This window comes from Mauremys reevesii, linkage group 14, assembly GCF_016161935.1.
Source record: "Mauremys reevesii isolate NIE-2019 linkage group 14, ASM1616193v1, whole genome shotgun sequence".
NCBI lineage: Eukaryota > Metazoa > Chordata > Testudines > Geoemydidae > Mauremys > Mauremys reevesii.
Window position 1 is genome coordinate 11,118,874 of NC_052636.1, and position 15,382 is coordinate 11,134,255.

The 15,382-nt window shown below is 50.6% G+C and overlaps 1 non-coding gene across 1 annotated transcript; it reads right to left on the reverse strand.

The window, feature by feature from the left end:
• Positions 1–418: 418 nt before the first annotated feature.
• On the reverse strand, positions 419–490 carry TRNAT-UGU. The gene has a single exon. It is a non-coding gene; the product is annotated as a tRNA-Thr (tRNA).
• Between the last annotated feature and the right edge of the window lie 14,892 nt (positions 491–15,382).

Sequence of the window (15,382 nt, forward strand, 5' to 3'; positions counted from 1 at the left end):
ACGTCTGTTAGTCTAGAAGGTGCCACAGGACTCTGTCGCCTTTTACAGAGCCAGACTAACACGGCTTCCCCTCTGATACTCAAAAAGACAGTGTCCCCTGCTGGGAGTAAATCATTGACCGCTCTCCTCCCTGAGCACTGACTGCCCCTCTGTTTCCTTGCCTCTCAGTCTGTGCAGATGGGACCTTTCCCTCCAGTGCTGGAGGATTCGCCCTTCTCATCTACCATTGTCCCAAGCAGCACAGCGGGTGGGAATCTTAAACGTACCAAGGTGACTTAGGAGCAGAAACACTCCCCTGCAGATCTTCCATGCAATTGTCACTTGCCCTTCACTGAGCAGGACTGAAACTGGTGCAGGGAGACTGGTGAGCCACATCCCCTCTGGGCATGAGGAAAGCAGCAGGGTGAAAAAATGATCATGAAGATGCTGGGGATTGAACCCAGGGCCTCATACATACAAAGTATGTGCTCAACCACTGAGCTACATCCCCTAGCAGGTTGTGTTTGCTATGGGTTACACTCAGAGCCCTCCTGTTTCCAGAGCATCCAGTGACCTATAAGCTTCACGAGAAGCCCATTCCCCTCTCTGAGGACTAATCCTGCTCTCCTGGAGGTGACTTATTCATAGGGGTCACTTTTCAGCAGGGCCAGATTCTATGTGTGGGGCAGAGAGAGTGGGTGCCCTGGTCTCAGGGTGCAGAGATACACTCAGCCATCTCCCCTGCATTGGGTTGGGGGTGCGGCAATCCCCTGCTGCAAGGTCATAGTGGGGGATGCTGTGAGCAGCTCAACACCTCACCCTAGTGGCAGAAGTGGTGTGGGGAGCTCCAGGTGTTTCTAGGATCTGCTATTTCCACCTGCCTGCAAACTCGGTTTCCCCAGCACATTCACTGCGGTGCAATTGGGTCACTGTTTCCATGGCTGAACAGCAAAGAATCACTCCCAGTTTCCCTTCTATTGGCAGCAGGATTAGCCTGTGTCGGTGGTTAATGAGGTGGATCTAGTTGTAGATTGTTATTCGTTCCCCACCTTGACAATTCATACAGTCCCTTTCCCAGGCAGATTCCCAGCACCTCAGTGATCCCGGTAGCAGGGTTGGGTCCTGAGATTTTCAGGGTTCTTTTCCCCTCCACCTGGAGTGAACTCAGCTTTTTCCCCATCCCAGACAATCCATGAAATAACAACAGGGGCATAAAGAAAGAGGGGAGGGAACATCTCACGGCCAGGGCTGGATGTGCCCAGAGCCCCCTGCTTGTCCATTGTTTCCATGGAATTTGGCCCCCTGCTTTGCACAAGGGACAGAGAAAGATCTTGCTGTTCCTGTGTCTGTGCAAAGAAAATTGTGCTTCTGTATGAAAGAGAGGCGGGAAATGGCCCCATGATGGGGCAATAGCCTCAGGATTAAGAGCAAAGGACAATGATGGGAAGGTTCACAATTGACTCAGTAGTTGCATACAAAGGTGCACGTTTGGCAGTTACACTGGGAAATTCTGGCTCCTTCTCAGGCTCAGGTTGGCCACCCCGGTCTAGATGTAGAAGTGACAACATTTAAACTTGAGAGAGGGGCCAATTTCCCCATCATTTCACACTTTTACACCCAAACACGATGACTTTCTGAATGAACCCTCCTCCTTCAGCCAGAAGATCTTGGGGTGGATGTAGGAGTCACTGGGTAAAATTCTCTGGACTCTGTTCTGAATCAGGTCAGAGCAGAGGTACCTAGTGATCTAGTCTGGCTGTAAAATCTATAGATCAACACCATTAATATGAAATTAATCCTCAGAAACGGCTGTTCCCCACCCAGACCCCAGCAAAGGGCTCTCCAGGGAAGGGGGCTGTTGAGGAAGGAAAGAAGAAAGATGTCCTTCTCCCTCTGGAGGAACTGGGCTCTGCGCTTTGGACAGAAAGGAGGGGAAGGAAATGGCCACACGATGGCAGCAGAACCTAAGAAATGAAACACAATAGGCTTATGTCCACACTGCAATGTAACACCCAGGGCTGCCCCATACCAGCTCAGGCTCCCAGGGCTTGGGCTGTGGGGTGGTAAATTTGCAGTGTAGACATCTCGGCTCAGGCTCAGTACCGGGCTCTGAGACCCCACAAGGCTGGGAGGGAGTTTAGCAAGTAAAAAAGGTAGAACGGCAGTGGAGTATTACCCTGGTCTCAATGGCATTTCTCCATCGGTCTGTCTGCTTTGGGGCAGGGACAATAACACGTCCTGCTGCTTTTGTTATTTCAAAGGGCGGTTTAGGATTTTCATTCTCACACATGGTTACACTCAACCCTCAGTGTAAACTAAATGAGCCGCCCATAGATTCTGGCAGCCACAATGAGGCATTTGGTGTGAGAGCTCAGACCTGCCCCTGTCCCAGAGGGTCGGGGTCATCTGTGAGGGGACTGGACCACTGACCTACCAGCTCCTAACTCCCAAACTTTCAGTAACTCTATCATCAGTGCCTGTGAGTGTAATTTAAACCATCAAAAGAGTCATAGTGGGCTAGACCATAGTCTGGACTTCGGGTCTGGAAAAGAGCTGGCACAATCCATAGACCAGGTTGTTATATAAAATGCACATGGATTTGAACCCTTCACATACAGTAATGGGAAAGTTCTTGGTTCAGGCTTGTAGCAATGATGGAATAAACTGCAGGTTCAAATCAAGTCTTTGGAGTACATCCTCGCTGGGATGGGCCATTCAGTCCTTTGTCTGTAGAGCTTCAGTTTGTAGAAAAGTCCTCCAGAGGTATGAAGCAGGATTGAAGACAAGATGGAGATGAGGCATCAGCCTTTATAGTCTCTTGCCATGTGGTCTTTGCTTTCTTTGTCCCAAGGACACTCTATCCAGCACGGGCATAGAAAACCTTAGCGTTCTCTCCATAGGCAGGTCCCTGCATACCTTGCTGAGTCACAAGGCGTATCTGCCTTCTCTCAGTGGGTTGATTGTGTAGCTGATGGTCCTTAATGGGCCATCAAGCAGGCTAGGCAGAACTGACACCAACTTATCTGGGGTGTTCCCCGGAAGCAGAGCACAAGTTTGAAATAATGACAGAACAGAGCCAATACTTATAACATCAACTACAAAAATGATACACATCTAGAGATGGCATCATTATAATCAGCCAATCAGAACCTCTCCATAGACCCCTTACACGACAACCTTTCTACAATATTGGCTTCAAATATAGAACAGCGGTCGCAACGGTGATCTATACAGTTACAGATTATGTCAATAACGTCACAGGAGGTGACACGGCATCAGTGAGACTGATACTGGAATACTGCCTCCAGTTTTGGTGTCCTCAGTTGAAAAACATGTTGTGAAACTGGAGCTGGGGCAGCAAAGAGCCACCAAATGTCCTGAAGGCTGGAGAAAAATGTCTTCTAGTGAGCTATTGAAAGAGCTCAACCTGTTTAGCTTATCAAAAGAAGGTTGAAAGGTGACTTCATTGAAGTGTTGAAGTGCCTTCAGGGAGAGAAAATATTGGCTATTAAGGGGCTCTTTAATCTAGCAGAGAAAGGCATAACAAGACCCCGTGGCTGGAAGGTGAAAAGAGACAAATTCATATTTCAACTAAGGCAAAAGTATTCAACAGCGAGGATGATTCACCACAGGAACAAGCTACCAAGGAAAGTGGTGGATTCTCCATCTCTTGATGTCATTTAATGAAGACTAGATGCCTTTCTGGAATGTGTTTGCCCCAAAAGTAGCTCTTGTGTCCTACAGGAGGCCTGTGACATGCAGGGGGTCAGATTAGATGCTCTAATGGTCTCTTCTGGCCATAAAGTCGAGTAATTTCTGAAAAACTGAGTGTAGCATTGGGAGCAGCATCTGATGTTTCCCTGTCTAGCCGGCTTGCTGCCTAGAACGAACGCTCCTTGAGTGGGGTGATCCCCAGGGAGTAGCTCAAACCTGCAAAGTGCCTGGCCAGGGGCAGGACATTGTCACAGCAAGGGAGGGGTGTGGCAGTGACATCACAAAGGCCTTTGGCAGGACCTCAGCCTATTGGTCAAAGGCGGTGGGGAGGTGGTGACCTCACAGAGAGATGCTGACATCAGCCAGGCAGGAGAGGGGCGAGCGGCCAGGGAAACCTCAGCGACCCCTGTGGCTTTGCTTCAGCAAGTCTCCTTCTCCAGGTCTCTCTCTGAGGACTGAGAGAGTATTCGGGTTCATGGACGTGAGCGCCAGGAGGAACCTCTTTCGAGTTTTCTCCTTCCCTTTCAGTGATTTTACTATTAAACAGCCGTCCCTGTTTAGAAGGTAAGAGCCTCCTGGAGGTTTGAAACCTGTTCAGTCTGATCCATGTGGTGACAGTTGAATTCTAGGCATGGAAAACATGAGCTTAAGGAAGCAGAATTTTATTGTGCACCTGGGATTTTGTCCCTCAGAATCACTGGAGACATTAGGGTTTGTCCTTTTTGTTTCACCTTTTCCTCCATCCATCCCTCCCTCCTTTCTCTTCTTCTCTTGCTTCTTTTGTCCTTTCTCCTGTTCCCCTCCCAACACCAGGGGGTGGATGGGTGGGTGGGTGTGGGTGTGGCAGGGAGTGCTCTGCAGCTCCCACTGTGGGAGATCCATCCAAAAATGTGGGGCTGAAATAGTGCTCAGGCAGTCAGGGCCAGATTAACCTTTTGTGGGCCTCAGCACCAAACATATTTGTAGGCCCCTATATAGTCACTGTGGGCTCTGAGTGTGGGCCTGGTGGGGCAGTGCCATTGGTGCCTTAGCATACCCGCTACTGAACCTCAGAGACATTTTTCATTTTGATCACACACCTCTCCGTGACTATATGCATTGCCCTACACAGCAACCTCAGCCCCCAGGTTTTCTTATTGAGCTGTACACCCATGTGGGTTTACCAGTGTCCACAGTGAGCAGAACTTTCATAGTGATCAAGGAAACTCCCCACAAATTTATCTCCTTCCTCATTCAGACCTTCTCTAGCCATGTCTCCAGTACCCCCCACGTCACCAGTCACCGCATGTGATCCTAGTCTCAGCTCAGAGTTCTAAAGCCAGCAGACACCTGATCAGTTCTGACAGATCCCCCCCTCAGCCCCCATCCTGCCATGTGAGCCAGCCACCTGCAAACACCATCTCCCCAAAGTCAGGACTTAGCCCTTGGGAATCTGAAGCCACCAGCCTCTCTCCCTCTGCTCCCATCTACATGCTAGTCTGCTACCTGGTCACCACCACCTCTCCCCATACTTGTTTCCTTTCCACTTTGGACATGCTCCCAACCAGCTGGAAGCTCCCTCTGCCAGCCTGACCTGCTCCCTCTTTCCCTGCTCCCCTTGACATTCCTGTCCTACTGGTGACCTCTGTTCCTTGAGGTGAACTCCAGTGTCTTTAGCTGCTCTAGCTTAATGGCCCCAGGAGTCACAGAGCCACCTGCAGCTTCTCTGGCTACAGCCATGGGGCCAGTTCCCAGAGGCCAGCCTTAGCCAGCTGCAGCTACTAGCCGTAGGAGGGGTGGCAATGCCAGGGCTGAGCCTGCTTGAACCTTGCAACGGCAGCACTAGGGATTCTAAATCCTCAGCCCTGGCCCTAGGCAGCTGCAGACTCTGGAGTTAGGCACTTCCCTCCTCTAGGCCATGGCTTTAAATACCTGCGATTCCCATCACCTGCAGCAGAGGCCACCAATTCCCATGCCCCCCTCAGCCAGCACCTAGTCGTGCAGAAAGTGCAGCCTGAGTGATTTTGGAGGCTGGGTGCCAGGAGGTTCCCGTCCCTGAGCAGCAGCTCTGCAACAAGCGCACATGCTTCCCAGTTAGGACATTAGCCGTTACTGACAAGGCTTGTCTGTGTTCTTTTTTTTATCTCAGTGTTAGGTGTGAGAAGTATAAATTGTTTAATAGGTTCCATTAGTAGGTTAATAAGATGTTTATGAAGTAAATCACTGGCTTTAAAATAAGATCCAATCTGGAGCATATGAACTATTGACCCCTGGACTCCAGCTCTGAGAGGGGACTTGTTTACCATCAGGGGACAGGCTCAAACCAGTCCAAACCGGTTTTTCCCGCCAAAACCAGCCCTCAGCGTTCCATCTCCTCAGCACTTTTCCCGCCACAGAAGTGATATAAGGACGTGCTCAGCGCCTGCGCGGGGCCGTCCCCCCCCAAGCGACGGCCCCTCCACGGTCGGGTCTTCCCAGCGCTCCCGAGCCGGAGAGTGACGAGCCCCCTGGGTCCCGCCGTGAGACTGAGGAACAGGAGGCCTGTCACCCCCATTCCTGCCGTCCTGCATCCCTGGTGTCCAGCCTCCCACGGAGCCCCCCGGGGAGTGAGAGACCCCGGGGGGGGCACTGGGGCTGGGCAGGAAAGTGACTCTGCCCCGGGGAACCTGGGAGAAGCCTCAGAGCTGCCTCATCCCCAGTGGGATTTGGGGGGCAGAGACTGGGGCCTGGCGGGGGGGATCCCCTGTGGAGTGGGGGGGATGGGGGGTGTCAGGCAGGGAGGGGAGAAGCCGGAGTTGCGGGGGGGGGAAGGTCAGTGGGATGCGGGGGTGTTGAACTGTCTCTGGGCAGCCAGGAAATTCCCGGGGGGGGGGAGCGGGCGGGCGGGCGAAGGGGGGAGGGGGGTTAATTGGATCCTGTCCCTGTTTGTGCCACTTGCCTCTCGCCCCCGATACAAATTCTCTCTAGTTCTGCCCCTTTTCTCTCTCAGTGTCTCACACAGGGCTATAAAATCTGGGGCGATTTCCCCCCTTTCCCCTCCAATGATCAGCTCTCCTGTCTCCCCCGATTTCCCCCGTTGTCCCCATGAGTCTCAAACGTCAGTTTAAAATCTTCTCTAGTGAGGGGCATTTTCCCACCCGTTTGATCTGCAGCGATTTGTCCTTGTGTAGGTGGGAAATTGTTGCCCTGAGTCATTCCCCAGCACATGGCTGCCCCTGGAGTGGGGGTGGGATGGCTCAGTGGTTGGAGCACTGGCCTGCTAAACCCAGGGCTGGGAGCTGACTCCTTGCGGGGGCCATTTGGGGATTTAGTTGGGGACTGGCTCTGCTTTGAGCAGGGGGTTGGGCTAGACACCTCCTGAGGTCCCTTCAAGCCCTGATCTTCTATGAGATGCCGGGTCTCTGCCAGGGCAGGGAAGGGAGGCGCACGTGTCCCCCATGGGGACTGCCCAGACCCCCGTTTCCCAATCCCAGTTGTTGACCCCTAACTACCAACACAGTTGCCCCAAACCATCAGTTGCCGGTCACCTGTCCATGCCCCACTGCTGCCCCCTTCCTTTATCCAGGGACCTTCCAGCTCCCCCTCCCTTGCCCTTTTAATCAGCTCCTCAAAGGGCTCCCTGCTGCCCATGGGAATGGTGGGGGTGGGGGAACCATCACTTTGTGTTTATGTATTGGACAGTCGTATAAAATCCAGTCCAACAGTCCTGCTTTTCCACTAGTTCGTTAACAGCAATATAAAATCCCCTCAGATCTTGGTGTTTTTCTCTCATGTTATCAAATACGCAGTTTGTGACACATTTGCTTTGCAAATCTCAAAGATTCATATAAAATACCCTAAACATTTGCCCCACTGCTCTCTAGTTGTCTATTTCTAACTGAATATGCCCTGAGATTTTTCCCTGTCTCTCTAATTATAAAATACTAAGAAAATCTCAGATTTACACCTTTTCTCAGATTCTTGAACCTGGATATAAAATGTTTGCAAATGTTGCCCATTTCCTCTTTATTCATTTATCAGATATTCATTGGAAATACTCAGATTTTTCCTCCTATCAACAACTGATATAAAATCCCTCTGATTTTCCACTTGTCTCGCTATAATTTGCAAAATGGATCCAATATCTCTCAAATTTCCACCCTTTCTCTTTCATTTCTGAATGTTGCTCTCAAAGCTCAGGTTTGCCTCTTTCTGTGTCATTATCAAATGTCAGTTAAAAATCCTCTCGGGTTTGGGGCTGTTCCCCATATTTCTAAATCCCAGCAACTTCTTCCTTTGAGGGAACCTGTTGCCCTGAGTTCTTCTCCATCCTGGATGTTGTAGGGGGTGAAATTGCCCAGAGATCATCCTTCCGGACTCCTTTGTGAATCATTTGTTCCCTCCTTTACCTCTGTTAAAATGTTTGCCAAAGAAAGAGACCAGCCACATATTTAATACCCATCAAGGCCAGAGGCCTCCCCGTGTTTGGGGATCGGAAGTTCCCAGCTGGTAACGGGAGAGTTGGCTGGACCCTTTTCTTTTCTCCAGCTGGCACGGGATGAGGAGGTCACTCTGAGTGCAGTGTGAGTTGAGAAGTATCCCAAACCCCATGGCAAATGGCCTCGGTGAGGGGTTGCTTCCCGCAGTGCTAAGATGCAGCCACCTCTGGGGTGGATCCATGGTGGCCATTATTTGCTAGTGACAGGCCATGGAAATTTCTTACCTATTTTGTCCCTCCAGGCCTTCCATACTCCTGTTCAAGAGACTTCCCCCAGGGCTCCCTCTGCCTGTGTGACTGGCCAGCAGGGGGCGGTGGTCACTTTCTATCCACTTCTCAGGCACTGTGAGGTAACAGTGTTGCTGGGTGGGGCTGGGGCTGTGGGGGGAGATAGCAGCTGAAGAGGGATTGTGGTGGGGGGAGGCCTCTGGGTGGCTGGGCAGGGGGTACCCTAGTGAGGTTGGTGGGTTCTGGAGATTTGAGGTTTCAGGGGGTGGCTGTGATGTGCCCAGCCCTGAGGCTGTGGGTCCTGGAGGTGGGTATTGCTGGGGGCCTGTTGGCTGCAGAACAGCCGGGGTGGGCGTCTCTTGGGGAGGCGGGACAGGGGGTTAGAGGGAGCCTGGTGCTGTGCCAGGGGCTCTGTCTGGGCTTCCCCCGCAGACTCCTGGGATCGCTGCCCTGCCCAATGCACAGAGTGTGTGTGGGAGAATCCCCGGTGCTAGGCCAGGGGGTGCCCCTGTAAAGCATCAGGGGAGCCCGCAGGGGGAGGAGGGGGTGCCAGGCAAAGGGCAGGGCAGATCCTGCTGGAGGGCGGGGGGATCCTAGGCAGGCAATGAGGGACTGAGTTCCCAGTGGGGGTCCCTTTTGGGGGGGTCTCTGGCTGTTGTGGTCTCTTGGTGGGGGGAACCCTTTGGGATTCCCTACCTGGCAGTGAAGGTCTGGTGGGGGTTCTCTGGCCGGTGGGGCTCTGAGGGGTATCTGAGGTCCCTGGCTAGGGACTCTGGGGGCTGGGTTCCAGGGAGTATCTTGGGGAGGGGGCTGGGGCTCTGGGGGCTGCTCCTGACCTCGCTTCTTCTCCCTAATTAGCTTATGCCAGAATCCTGGCTCCAAGCACTGCCCGACATTCCCCGGCCAGGCCCAGTCACTGTGATAACTTTCTAGCCACTAATCAAACACTGTGAGGTGAAATCATCGATTTTTGCTTTTCTCCCCTCTTGAAAACTGCAGGAACTTCCAGTTCCATTGCCCTAGATTGTCCAGTCCATTGTCCAGTCCTTGTCCTGGATCTGGGGGGTGAGGGAGGTGGGAAGGGGGTCAGCACTGCCGCACAATGGTCTCTTCCACAGCGTTCTGGACTCATTCTTTCTGAACTCTGGTTTCATTGAGACCATTGTTAATCCAGAGTCACTGTATGGAAAGACAAGGAGTGACTCTGGATCGACAGTGGGGCAAATGAGATCAGCAATTCTCCCTGTGAGGAGGGGCTCTCATTAGCTGCTCTCCCCAGAGAGCTAAAGGAGGGAAGCTGCTCAAACGCTCTGTCCCTCTCTGCTCAGGATACTGGGGTTCAGCTTCCTGGGTCAGACGCTGCAGCCTCCATTGTGATCGGGGAGACCAGGCTTAGCAGCTGCTGCTCCCCCAGCGGGGTTCTGTGCTGGGAAGTGACCTGAATTAAAGCTGCTTCTCTGCCTGGCCCAGGGGATGACTTTCTCCAGCTGGTCCTAGCCCCCTAGGGCAGCCCTGGGCCCTGTTAATACTAAATTCTGAGCCAAGTCTCCAGGTAACTGAAAGACCTCAGGGAAAGTGCTGGGGACTGGCAAGAAGGTGACTCTGCACAAACAGCCCCTCCCTATTTCTCCTCCCATTAGCAATTGCCAGGAGAAAATCCAGCACTGGGAGAGCAAAGCCCCCAGGAATGGGACTTTCCCAGCCAGAGGGGCAGGGAGAGAGGATAGGGGAAGGAGAGACTGAAAGGGGCAGTGGGAGAAATGAGGGGGGAGAGATTTCCATCCAGACACATGTATTGCTGCATCCCTGGGCAGAACCACTTTCCAGTGAACAAAACAAGGATCAGACAGAGGAAAATCCCGTTCCTGACTCCATATTCCCCCTGCTGGGGTGTGGCTGCCGTGGGGTCAGTGTCTGAGGGAATCCCCAACAGTGACTCCTTTGGTTCTGCTCTTTTCTAGCCTTGTGTTCATAGACTTTGTTATGGGGTGAGGGGAGGGAGAAGGGAGATTAAAAATGTCTCTCTGGGCTTAGCCTGGCAGGAGGGGCCAGGTCTACATTGTAATAAACAGACTGAGCATTTCCCACCATGGCAGGATCTAGGGTGTCTGTCTGCAGGGAAAGGGCCTGGGGGAATTCTGATGTGAAATTAACTAAAATCGGTTCTGAGATGCCCACAACTACCCTTCTCCCCCAGACAAGCTGCAGAATGACGTCCATGTTTTCCTCCAGCTCATCCCAGCCTGGCGTGGGACAGGGAAGAGAAATGGCTGCAGTGGAGCCAACTCAGGTAGAGATTATTGGGGGGTTGCTGGTGGGTTCCTGCTGGAGGAGAGGGAGAGCCAATACACCGGAGATGGGAAGGTTTGCACAGTCTGGTTTGGAGGTTGGAGCGGGGCAGGAAATGCACAGGGTGGAGAAAGGAGGAGGCCAGGGTGTGGCAAACCTGCTGGGAGTTATTTAATAAGTGGCCTAGATTCTAGGAACAGACCCAGAAGGTTCGGAGGTGGAAATGCCCTAATTTGTGAAGAAAGAAAATAGCCCACCTACATGGAGCTAGTCAAACTGACCAGACTCCCAGTGCTGGAGCCTGAGCTCACTAACCAGCGGCTGCTGTGAGATATGAAGGGGGCACCCATGAGTCAGGCTTATTGGAGCTGCCTCTCCCTTCATATCCCGCTTCTCACAAGGAGGAGGCTACTGGGCTTCCTACCAGGGAGCTCTCCCTGGACCCTGCTAGGGGCTCCATCTCCTGTATCAGTCGGTGGCCAGTAGGTGTGTGATGGATCTGCTGGGAGAGACAAGAGGCTCTCTCTTCATCCCCTCACCCTGGTATTTGCTGGATACTCTGAGCGGGGTGGGGGTTGGACTCTGTTGAGTGGGATCCACCTAGAGCTTCCATTTGATTGGCTCCTCTCTGCCACAAATAGTGGGGCTGTGAGTGGGGAAAGAGGTCCTGAGTGTTGGACTCTTGCTCTTTCAGGGGCCGGTGACCTTCGAGGAGGTGGCTGTGCATTTCACCAGGGAAGAGTGGGCTCTGCTGGACCCCACTCAGAGAGCCCTGTACTGGGATGTCATGCAGGAGAACTATGAGACTGTGACCTCGCTGGGTAAGGGTTCCTGTCCCCTCGGATCTTGGAAGGGGAAAATGAAGAGAAAAGGTTCACGCCAGCCCCATGATGCCACCTCTACTCTGTCCTTTTTCAGCATCACCCCAATATGCCAGTGACACACGCACACTACCAGAGACCCTCCCCTGCTGCAGAACACTTTGGGAACAGAGCACAGGAGCCGTATCGCACAGTGTCAAATAGCTCCTGTTTGCTCAAGTGAAACTGGGGGTTAGGTCTGGCATAACTGTTCCATACCCCTAATAATTTTTGTTGCCCTTTTCTGAACCTTTTCCAATTCCAATATATCTTTTTTTGAGATGGGGCGACAACATCTTCATGCAGTATTCAAGATGTGGGTCTATCATGGATTTATTTGCTGTTTTTACAAATATGATATATGATATATTCTGTCGTATCTATCCCTTTCTTAACTATTTCCAACATTGCTTGCATCATATTTTGCAATATATTCCAAATAAGGTAATTAACGTGCAACATATGTGTCGTTGTTTGGGGTTTTAAGCTTTAAAAGGCTTGTGTGATTTTTAGCTCAGGGGACAGTATTCCAATAGCTGTCGCCCCCTGCGCACTTTTAACTAAGAAAAGAGCCTCAGGCTGAGCTGATTCAAAATCAATCGTGTGGTTGTTTTCCACAAAAGCTTCAAGCGGTCCCTGTGATGGAATGTAAATGTCTTCTTCACACCTTCCCCCTACAGGAGAATGGCTGTTTGACCAGCTGTTTGCCTTGCTGTCTCTGAGGAACTGGTGTTCCCCAGAATTGTAACATTTTCAGTAATCTCATACTGTAAAATCTCATAACTTTACATACAGTGTTACTACACATTTTAACAGGAGGATAATATTCAGTAGATTATGCGTTTTCAAATGATACCTCACAGGCCATACTGTGTACAAAATTGATCATAATTTTCTAGAAGAGTGAACACGGGGTATAGACTGACACAGTGTCTGTGTGTGTGTTTCCAGCAGATATGTGGGTATTTCAATCCCTTATAAGCATAGTGTTCGGCATCTTCAAGGCCCTGAGGAACTGGTCCTGGGAATTCACTGGTTTACCAAGTGTGACACTGTATGGAATTGTGAGACACTTTGGTATTAATAATAAAATAATAATATAATCTGATAAAATTGCAATGAATCATGCTAGATATGCCATGTAAGGTGTCAGTAAAAATGTTATGATTTGCCAAGTACGATAATACTATTTCTATGTTTGTATCACCTTTGTATTGTGAGTTATAGATATGTAGGGTATATCTGTATTTCCAGACTTGTGCAGTGTTTCTGGGTGACACCCCCAGACATATTGGGATCAACACTGCCTAGCCTGTTTGATGGCCCATTGAGGGTCATCAGCTGTACAATGAGCCCATGGAAAGGACCAAGGGGATACACCTATTGAGTCAGCAAGACATGCCGGGGTATGCCTGTCTACTGAGAACTCCAAGGCTTTTCCATGCCATGTGCTGTGAATCTTGTGTTTGGAACACAGGAAGTACAGGCCACATGGCAAAAGGAATATAAAGGGCAACTGCATCATCTCCATTTTGTCTTCAATCCCCCTTCCTGCCTCTGGAGCAACTTCTCTACAAACTGAACCCTGGAACAAAGGACTGAATGACCCATACAAACTGTGGATGTGTTCCTGACGGACTTTCAAGCCAGCAACTCACCAATACTGCTAAGAACCTGATATATCCATTTTGGAATGTATCTGACTGCTTTCCCATTTAACTTCTTTCTGTCTTTCTTTCGTTTAAACCTTTAGTTTAGATGCTAAAGGATTGTCTGGAAGGATGGAATTTTGGGTAATATCCAAACCTATACTGACCTGGTGATGTGGCTGACCCTTTGGGGTCAGAGGAACACTTTGTTTATGTGAGCAGAGTTTTTAAATAACCTCTCACTGTACTGGACCTAGTTGCTGATTAGGAGCCAGAGAACTGGGATGGAATAAAGGGGTCGTGTGATTTCTTTTTTCAGCTTCTCGATAACCCGTGTGGGGGATCAGAAGCACAGTTGGTGACTGGTCGGTGAGTTTAACTTCAGTGTTAACCAGCAGTTTTGGGAGCATCTGCTCTCCCTTTTTCAGCCTGCCCTGATCTTGGCATTTTCAGTGAGAACTGCCCCTGGCCCACCAGGTCACACTAAGCACTGAAGTTAAATGAATAGAATGTTTTTTTTATGACCAAGTCTTATGAAATCAACTGAACTCCTTTGTTTTCTTTCATCTGAGCAGGGTTTCTAGTTTTCCAGCGTGATGTGATCTCCCAGCTGGAACAAGGGGAAGACCCATGGGTCCCAGACCTCCAGGGTTCAGAGGAAAGAGAGATCCTGAGATCTCCCTGCACAGGTGAGGAAACATTAAACCACCTCAGAATCTGTAAGTGCCTGAAGGAAACATCTGGAATGCCCAACAAAGCCCTTGGGGAGGTCTCTCAGTTCATTATTGTCCCTTGCAGGGGTCATATCCTCAGGGTAAATATAGCTCATGGCTTCCTATAGATCCTAGCAGACACCAGGCAGTAGCTTCCTCCCTTCCCCCTGCGTATTTGGATGGGATGTGAAGGCTGAATTCATCCCCCTCCTCTCTCCTATTTGGGGGAAGAGTTTGGGGGAGTTCAGCTCCTGATTTTTATTTGACCTGTCTTCAGCACTTGTTTTTGTTTGGTCTTCCCCTTTCCATCCCTGTTTGAGGTTTCTGTCTCTGTCACAGCAGGTGATGCAATGGCATGTGAGAAAGAGGAGCAGAATTCTCAGCCTGAAAATGTTGAGCCAGTGGGTAAAAACAGAGCATTATCGCAAAGATCGAAAAGCAATGTGTCCAGGAGTCATGAGCAGGGAAAATCTTGGGAGATTCAGCACAGACCAAAAACAGATCAAGGAAACCAGCCAGGGAAGAAAGTGGATAAATTTATTTCCTGTTGGGGAACTCGGAAGGTCCTCATGGAAACCACAACACAGCAGGATATCCTCAGGCGAAAGAGAAAAAATACATGCAGTGAGTGTGGAAAAACCTTCTCTCACAGCTCAGCCCTTTCTGTACATCAGAGAATCCACACAGGGGACAGGCCCTATGAATGCAGTGAGTGTGGGAAAACCTTCAATCGCAGTTCGCACCTTATTAGGCATCAAACAATCCACAGAGGAGAGAGGCTCTATGAATGCCGTGAGTGTGGGAAATGCTTCATTAGCAGCTCAAACCTTTCTCAACATCAGAGAATCCACACAGGGGAGAGGCCCTTTGAATGCCGTGAGTGTGGGAAAACCTTCAGTCGCAGTTCGCACCTTATTAGGCATCAAACAATCCACAGAGGAGAGAGGCCCTATGAATGCCGTGAGTGTGGGAAATGCTTCACTAGCAGCTCAAACCTTTCTCAACATCAGAGAATCCACACAGGGGACAGGCCCTATGAATGCCGTGAGTGTAGGAAAACCTTCTCTCACAGCTCATCCCTTTCTGTACATCAGAGAATCCACACAGGGGAGAGGCCTTATGAATGCAGTGAGTGTGGGAAAAGCTTCACTAGCAGCTCACACCTTTCTCAACATCAGAGAATCCACACAGGGGAAAGGCCCTATGAATGCAGTGAGTGTGGGAAAAGCTTCACTAGCAGCTCACACCTTTCTAAACATCAGAGAATACACACAGGGGAAAGGCCCTATGAATGCCGTGAGTGTAGGAAAACCTTCTCTCACAGCTCAGCCCTTTCTTTACATCAGAGAATCCACACAGGGGACAGGCCCTATGAATGCACTGAGTGTGGGAAAACCTTCAATCGCAGTTCGCACCTTATTAGGCATCAAACAATCCACAGAGGAGAGAGGCTCTATGAATGCCGTGAGTGTGGGAAAACCTTCACTCTCAGAT